The sequence below is a fragment of the Lactuca sativa genome, chromosome 7, assembly GCF_002870075.4.
Source record: "Lactuca sativa cultivar Salinas chromosome 7, Lsat_Salinas_v11, whole genome shotgun sequence".
Classification (NCBI taxonomy): domain Eukaryota; kingdom Viridiplantae; phylum Streptophyta; class Magnoliopsida; order Asterales; family Asteraceae; genus Lactuca; species Lactuca sativa.
This window is the reverse complement of record NC_056629.2, coordinates 106,866,581-106,875,503: the sequence shown is the minus strand read 5'-3', so window position 1 is coordinate 106,875,503 and position 8,923 is coordinate 106,866,581.

Below are 8,923 nucleotides of genomic sequence, written 5' to 3'. Positions count from 1 at the left end.
TGCCCTTTGGCTTCTCAGGTTCCCAACTGCTGGTGAAATGAGACTTCGTGCCTATATGTCATTTTTAATCCTCTTATTATATTAAACTATACCCAGTTATAACCTTGTACTTTTAATTAAGGCATTATAGTTTGAAAGTTGTAATAAGAAGAAATAAAAGTAGGTTGCTTTTTCTTACATGTTTTTGGGTATTGTGTAGATGCTGCTGCACAGGGTGTGCAACCAGACCATATTATTTTCACTGATGTTGCTATGAAGAACGAACACATCAGAATTTGTTACATAGTGCTATTATTGGTAAAGAAATGTTGCTATTTCTAGCAATGTGCCCTTAAATATTCTTGTAAATAAACATTACGATTTACCCTTTTACACATTTCACAGTTATGTGCATGGATGTCCTCTATTGGAAAGCTCAAGTGCATTTAAAACCCAAGAAGTTGCAGAAAAGACAGCAACTGCCCTTGGGAGAATTTTAATGTTGGATCTTGTCATCAGAAATGAAGATAGACTTCTATGTCGTTACCTTTGTTGGAGGGGCAATTCTGCAAGGACCAAAAACTAGTAAGTAAACAGCAGATTTCAAGATTTCATTTCCATGAATAACCCTCAATAAACTCATCCACATTTTTGGTTCAAAAACTAGTAAGTGGACCACTTGACCAAGGACCAAAATTGCAGTAATATTCACTTTTAGACATAACAAAAAACAAAATCAAATCATAAGGACCAAACTTGTAATTTATTCCAAGTTAAAATTGTAATTGTGTTAATTATGTGGAGCTTGTTTATACACCTGTACGAGCAGATGGAGTTAAAGGAAGCCTAAGTATCCTATTGCTCATGTTGATCCTATAGGTGTCAAACTTGTAAATCCTGATTGCTGTGAGGCCAAAGTTGTGGTTCCCTTAAAAACATATTTTGGTGGACAAGAAGGTGAAGAAAATTACTGATATGATCATTAATAATGAACTTATTTTAACCAATTTTTTTTTCTTTCAATTCTTTTAGCAACTTTTCCTTGCTGGGACTGACATCACTTCTTGCACTTCCAAATTTGGAGGTAAAGCCTCTTCTCTTATTTTGTATTTAAGGGTTTTATCTTTGATACTTAATGTGATTAGAGCCATTTGAAACTACTTTATGTGATGCTTCTATATACTTGGCCAGTATGCCACAAGAAGCTATAGAACGGGGATTTAACTTTCTTAGCGTAGATGAGGTAAAATAGTTTTTTTTTTCATTTTCTGTTTTTCATCATCTTTTTCCTTCCTGCACATTTTTCCCTAATTATCAAGGAATAACTTCATGTATCATTTATATTGTTATTATTTGCACATTAGTTAAATTTTTATTGTTGTTATTTATACATTAGTTGGATTTTTATTGATGTGTGTTTTCTTTTACAATTCAAGAGCTTCAGACAACAGTAAAAGTAATTCAAGTAACAATGAAGTTGTGATCAATGGACATGATAGGAGTGCTCTACCCACTGTCACACAAGCTGTTCCTGGTTCTAGGTATGTATAGGGGTAAAATAGTAATTTTCTATGTATCGAGATTTTTTTACCATTTTTTTATTTTATAAATAGTATTATTCAAAAATCTGGATCTTGCACTAGAAGTGTTGAGTGATGTTCTTGATAAAGAAGAGGAGCTTCTCACACTGCCTTTACCAGAGTGTTGGGTGGCAAGACAGATTCTTTTATTATTATTATTATTATTATTATTATTATTATTATTATTATTATTATTATTATTATTATGTTTGGTGACTAATTTAATTAATTTTAAAATTTAGGTTTCAAAACTGCATGTGCTTATTGATGCGGTGACAATAAGACCAAGTTATGACAAATATTTCTATAATGATGTTGCACGGGAAATATACGAGTTCTTTTGGGGTGAATTTTCTGATTGGTATGTGTTTTTGATATATAATTTTTGTTTTGTTTTGCAGATGATACTAAAGAGCAAATCTTGCAAAGGATATTTTTTGTTTTGTTTTGTAGAGGATACCCCTCACATTTTCCCAAATTACCCCTTCCTCTACAATGTTTTTTTGTTTCTGTGTATTTTGTGCATTAGGTAAAGTTGATAGAAGAAAGGAATATGAAGCCACTTGATTTAAATCTTGCAGCATTATCAGCAAGATGCAGTAAAGACTTGGAGTTGAATTTGGCTAAGTCATTCTTGAGTGAGATGGGCCAATGTACAACTGCTTATCCATATAATCAGCTGCTTGGAGCATTAGTCTTACAGAATTAAGAAAGGCAAGATGCAACTTTACTTAGTTGGAATTTGATGTACAGAGTAGATTAGATGCAAATTTAGATATTGTAAAAAATAGAATTGTATGACATTAAATATTATGCAATGGATTGTATTTTTTGTATATGATATTTTATTTCTATTATGAGACATTAAATGCAAATTTAATTTAAAAATTAATAAATATATAAATATATTTTTTTAAAATTATGATACGCAAAAATGTGTGTCATCTTCATTTATGACATGGCATTTCTTGAAAGGGGCTTCCTTGATACGCATTGTGTGTTATAAACACGCGCGTCGTAAGGTTACAACACGCAAATGCATGTCGTCTTCCTTTATAACAGGGCCTTCCTTGATACGCATTGCGTGTCATAATCGCGCGTCGTAAATGCACGTCATAAATGTGCGTCGTAAATGCGCGTCATAAATGCGCGTCGTCTCTCTTTATGACAGGGCCTTCCTTGACGCGCATTTGCGCGTCATCTGAGCGTTTTACGACGCGCAATGAGCGTCGTAAAAGGCCTTTTTCTAGTAGTGAGAGTAGGATCATCTGTCTGGGTATCTATCGCACCTCCACTTACATATGGCTATGCATTATGTGGAGATTTTCGGTAGCGGAGCAGTGTGTTGTGCGGGGCCTAGTAGGCGGTAGTGAACTATTCAACAGGTAGATTCATAGTTGCTTGTACTTATGTGCCTACTTGATTTTTTGTTGTATATATGTCTACATATCATGATGGGTAAGGTTGAGGTGATCCTACTATGTGTTCTAGGCCAAGATACTAGGTATGGGCCGGTTGTAAGCTGTAGGCACGGAGGCTCGAGAGGAGCAGTTGGGTTGAGGCGACAGACCAACATACCAGGGGCAATCCATTCTGATGACTGTGGGCCCAATAGCATGATTGTATATGTTTTGTGGAGTGTGGTATTTTGGGGGAAACCCACTAAGCTTCTTGCTTACACAATTATTTATGTTTTCAGGTACAATCGATGATTATTGGAAGGCAAAGGCGTGACTATACACACTCATTAGCAACATTGAGGATTTTTCTTTTATTTTATTACTCTAAATTTACACAAATGTAATTTAGAACGACTGGTTTTCTTAATGTCGGTTTTATAATTTTGAAATTTTACCTTAATAAAAATAAAAAAAATTGGTTGTGAAAATGGGACGTTACAAGTTGGTACCAGATCCCTAGTTTGAGGGATTTCGAGGAACACTTGTGTGAATCCAAACTCAAACTAGGATCCGAGAATTTTCACAAAATGCTTTTGAAAAGAAAATTTGTAATAAAAGGTTGGGTTAGGGACATGTACTATGTTTCTTGTCATGTTCTTTTTGTAGGGTTTTGAGCACTATAACACTCCTATGGAGCACATGCAACCCTAAATGCTTTGGATCTATGTTTTCTCAAATTATACATGCATTTTCAATTTTTCCAAAGCATTCTCCCTAACTAGCATACAATTGAACAATTGAACAATACACTAGTGAGATAACTTACTTCTTAGTAGGACTTGTAGTTCTTGGCCTTCAAAAGCTTGAGCACCTCAAGTGTGATGCCTCTAATGGTTCACAAACACCAAATACAAGAGGAGGCTTGAGAGAATAAGTTACTTAGCACAAAATCAACTTCACTCTCTTAGAATGAAAGGGGTAGCCAATTTTGGGACTAGGGGTATGCTTTTATAGTGTTACTAGGCTAGGGTTACATTCATGCAAACCATGATGCTCCATGACCTTTCACATTCTTATGCTTCATGGTTTAAACCTCCATGGACTATCCATAGATTATCTCATTGGTTTAGCCCATCCTAAACAATCATGGGTCATTGGTCTACATTATAAGAATCATTGATTTACATAATCAATCCCCATATATTTAATTAGTCTCTTTTGATCACAAAATTAATTCCAAATTAATTCTTGATCAATACTAATTATATAATATGATTTCTCAATTAATATATTATACTTATAATATATTAATAAAACACAAATAACCTTATTCTCAAAAGTCCATCCTATCAAATTGCACTGATGAAGGTAACCCAAAAGGACCATGCTACAATCGGGTCAAGTACATCCCAGTTATAATTATAGTCTTAGACACCAAATCCAACAGTCTCTCACTTGGATAAGTCTAATAACTATAACTGGCAATGCAACTTTAGGATCCGATTAGCAATCATAAGCTTTCAAAAGCTGCTGTCGAACTTTGACCCAGTCAGTGACTCATCCTGTAGATAATGGATCATTTATTCCTCTGTTCTCAAGATATCTATGCAGAAAAATACATGGAACATAGTCATACTTATTATCCTGCAATTTGTTTCCCGATTTCCCATTCGTCTGACATAGAACATAACTAAACACATCAATTTAGTTCTGACCGGGTCCGACACATAGTCAAAACAGAGTCAGCGAGGGGCCCAATATATCAGTTTTAATCCTCTTAGGATAAAAGGAACAAATAAACTTCATCATTATATACTTGTACTAACTTGTGACATCCCCAATTTCACGGCCAGAAAAGACCGATTTGTTTATGCTTTGTTTTATAAATCAGAGTAATCGTTTAAAGAAAACAGTTGCGAAATTTGATCCCAAACAAAATATGATAAAACTTTATCACAACATTTCTCGAAGAGTATGTACTTTTCATTAAATAATAAAATCTTGGGATGTCATGTTCCGATACAGACCAAAAGCATAAACAGTATAAAATAGACCTTACAACAGTTAATTATAACTACTTATCTATAATCTGAAATCTCTCGTCAAGTCCACCAACTTGTACTCTTGTGCCATTACTTGTAATGCAAAGAAAACTGAGTGGGTTAGACTTGGGAGCCTGGTGCGCATATAGGGTTTTCAACCCACAATAATACATTTATTATTTTTAATTATCAAACAATCAACCCAATTACCCATCCCTAATTATCTCCATTTATCTTAAGGATCTACCCTAAGAATCATCTATCCTTCATTCTAAAGGGTTGACCTGAGGTATAGGCACGAAGTCATAGTCACCAAGGTTTATACAATAGGCAGTAACTCCATAGTCACCAAGGTTTATACAATAGGCGCTAACTCCATAGTCACCAAGGTTTATACAATATGTGCTAGCTCCATAGTCACCAAGGCTTATACAACAGGCGCTAGCTCCATAGTCACTAAGGCTTATACAATAGGCACTAACCCCATAGTCACCAAGGCATATACAATAGGCGCTAACTCCATAGTCACCAATGCTTATACTATAGGCGCTAACTCCATAGGCACCAAGGCTTATACAATAGGCGCTAACTCCATAGTCACCAAGGTTTATACAATATGCGCTAACTCCATAGTCACCAACTATCCCATCTACCTATGTTCTACCCAACATTTTCGTAGATACAAATACTTACACAATTTAAATCATTTAACACCTGTATAAAACATCATTTCTATGCCCATCTCAAGATAGACAAACAATATATAAACACATAACATGTATTTCATAACAAATACTTCGTATTTATGTGTTAGAAGAAAGTAACTACACACTCACACAAAAAATATACTTAATACATTCAAACAATACTTCTATTAAAATCGTGTTTGTGAAAAGGACTATACAGTCACTTGATCAGAAGATGATCGGACAGCACTACGGCTCTTAGAGTAGTATTTCTTCGGTGAGACTAGAAGATCTTCACACATCGGGCTTCTCGCAGGCAGAGCTTCGGCTCGGAAACACTTTTCTTCTCGGGATCTTCGGGCTTCGGGACTCGCTTCGGGTCTCAGGATGATATCAGGGCTTCGGGATGTTAAAATAGGGCTTAGAGAGAGTTTCGGGAGTGAGAGAGAAGAGATAGAGAAACCAAAATCGGCTGACCCTTGATTTCTATTTATAGGCTGAAATTTCTGCACTCACGTCGTGAGTTTTAAGTGTTCACGTCGTGAGGACAGTAGGTCACTGCGTTCGTCACTCGTCCACTTGCTCTGGAGGCTCCAGAAGGTGTCAGAAGTCAGTTCACGTCGTGAACACTGGCAATTTTGGGGTTTTGCGCCCGAACTTCAGAATTTCATAACTTTCGCATACGAACTCCGTTTTCGACGTTCTTTATATCAACGCGAATGTGAGATTATGCTCTACAACTCTCGTTTAGATTCCATTGTCTAAGTTTGACTTTAATTTTAATATATTATTAATATATTATTTTTAGTAAGCCGGGACAGGAAAACTCCGTTCGAAACTCCTAACTCCTTCATTTGAACTCCGTTTTCGTCTGTCTTTTTATTGCTGGAGTACTATCGATGAGATCTTCATTTCTCATTTAGAAATTTTCGGCTAGAAACCACTCGATCTCAAATTCGAGTATTCAGGCTGCATACCGCTAAATCGAAACTTCGAAAAATCATAACTTCCTCATACAAAGTCAGATTTAGACGTTCTTTTTATGCATGCTCTCGGTTTAACGTATTCTACGACTTTCACTTAGATCGCTAAGGCCAAATATCACTCTAACGTAAATTCACTATTTACGTCGCGCTGTGTCGTGCCAGTTCTGTCGCGAAACTTCGATAGGTCATAACTTCTTCGTTATAACTCGCATTTCGGCATTCTTTATATGTACGCAATCCTTGTAACATATACTACAACTTAGTTAAGATTACTCCTTCTAATTAATCTTACATCAAAAAGTCATTTTTGATGTTTATTGTCTCTAAATTGACTAGCCCGGATCTACGGGCGTTACAATTATCTCCCCCTTAGGATGATTACGTCTCAGAATCATCAACGAAATAGGACGTGTATAATGATTCCATACGTTATCTCTTCATCCTAAGTACTAACTGTAAGTTCTATGTTTCCTCGAAAGAGTATCTAACTCTTGGACTTCTCGATAGCAAGTAGTGCTCAATCCTGCATCTGCTCTTCGTACTATGTTGGACTTTCAATCATTACCTTCAAGTTACAAAATAAGTCCTTATTGTGGACTCCTTCTTCTTCTTAGGATAAATACTTTCCTTTATCCATTGTAACAAACTGATGGGTCATGTTCTAATGACCTCTCATCGTATGATGCAACTCTTAGACTCAAGTCTCTTATAGTCAAATTCCAGAATGGATTATACCTTCCTTCACATTCTAATGTGATATAATTACATTTTAGCATATAGCATTTCTAGCTACAAGCTTCATTAACAACGAGAGCGATGATATCGATCGCATTGATTTCAATCTTCTTACTTGAGTCAGATGCTACCTCGAACATGGTTCTATGAACCACGTAACAAACTCATCGTAGTCAGACTCAATTTAATATGACTGCTAGGGTCAGAATATCAATCATCTTCTTAGTCACTACCGAAACAATGGTAACAACATACTTGAATAAAAACGGAATCAATCACTAGCTTCTAGGTAACCTTGTGACTTTCCCTGATCCAAGTGTGAGTCTTGTGCTTCAAGTAGTATAGATCTCTACTACTATTCACACCTACTCATACTCATCCCAAGTATTGTCTCGCAGTCCCCAAGTCCTAAAATCACAAAACAATTAATCACATACGAATGTGTCCAATTAATCATAAAAAATTTCCTAGACTCTACTAGGACTTCTTCCATGCATATCTTCTATCATCAATCATGCTTCAACTCGGTTGGTGATGGAAATTCCAGACAATGGGAAAACTTCAAGAACTACACCAATCGTTCCATCATCCTGCCAATCGAAGGTGTACTTCAAACGTACTGTACTCCTCTAAATGTTCCATTATTTTATCAGACATATTCTAAAGGCAAGATACCACTCTTACGATATCTTCTGATAGGTGTCATTCACTATCATAAGCCTCTCATTTCCTCCATTTACAATTCTCTAGGATTCTTCTCCATAACGTTTCGTACATCCAAGCAGATGTTCAGTGTACGAGGCGAGAATTTAAGATAAGAAAGTGTTATTTATGATAAACGTATAAATCTCCTTATCACTCCAAAACGTTTACATGCTAGTTCTAATATCGTAGTCATACGTTTAAAATCCTAAACACGTAAGGTTTCCCGATCCGGTCGACAACAGACCATAGATCCGAACAAATAATATCATATATGGCAACATATAACATTTAGCACATAAAAGAATTTTAGGCAACTCTCCTAAAATAAAATAGTGCTCGTGTCTAAAATATAACACACACACACATCTCATAATATTCACTTAGCATTCTAAGTTTCAATCTAGAAATTTCCTACAAAATTCCTAGTTCGCTTAAACTAATGCTCTGATACCAACTGTGACATCCTCAATTTCACGGCCAGAAAAGACCGATTTATTTATGCTTTGTTTTATAAATCAGAGTAATCGTTTAAAGAAAACAGTTGCGGAATTTGATCCCAAACAAAATATGATAAAACTTTATTAAAACATTTCTCAAAGAGAATGTACTTTTCATTAAATAACAAAATCTCGGGATGTCATGTTCCGATACAGACCAAAAGCATAAACAGTATAAAATAGACCTTACAACAGTTAATTATAACTACTTATCTATAATTTGAAATCTCTCGTCAAGTCCACCAACTTGTACTCTTGTGCCATTACCTGTAATGCAGAGAAAACTGAGTGGGTCAGACTTGGGAGCCTGGTG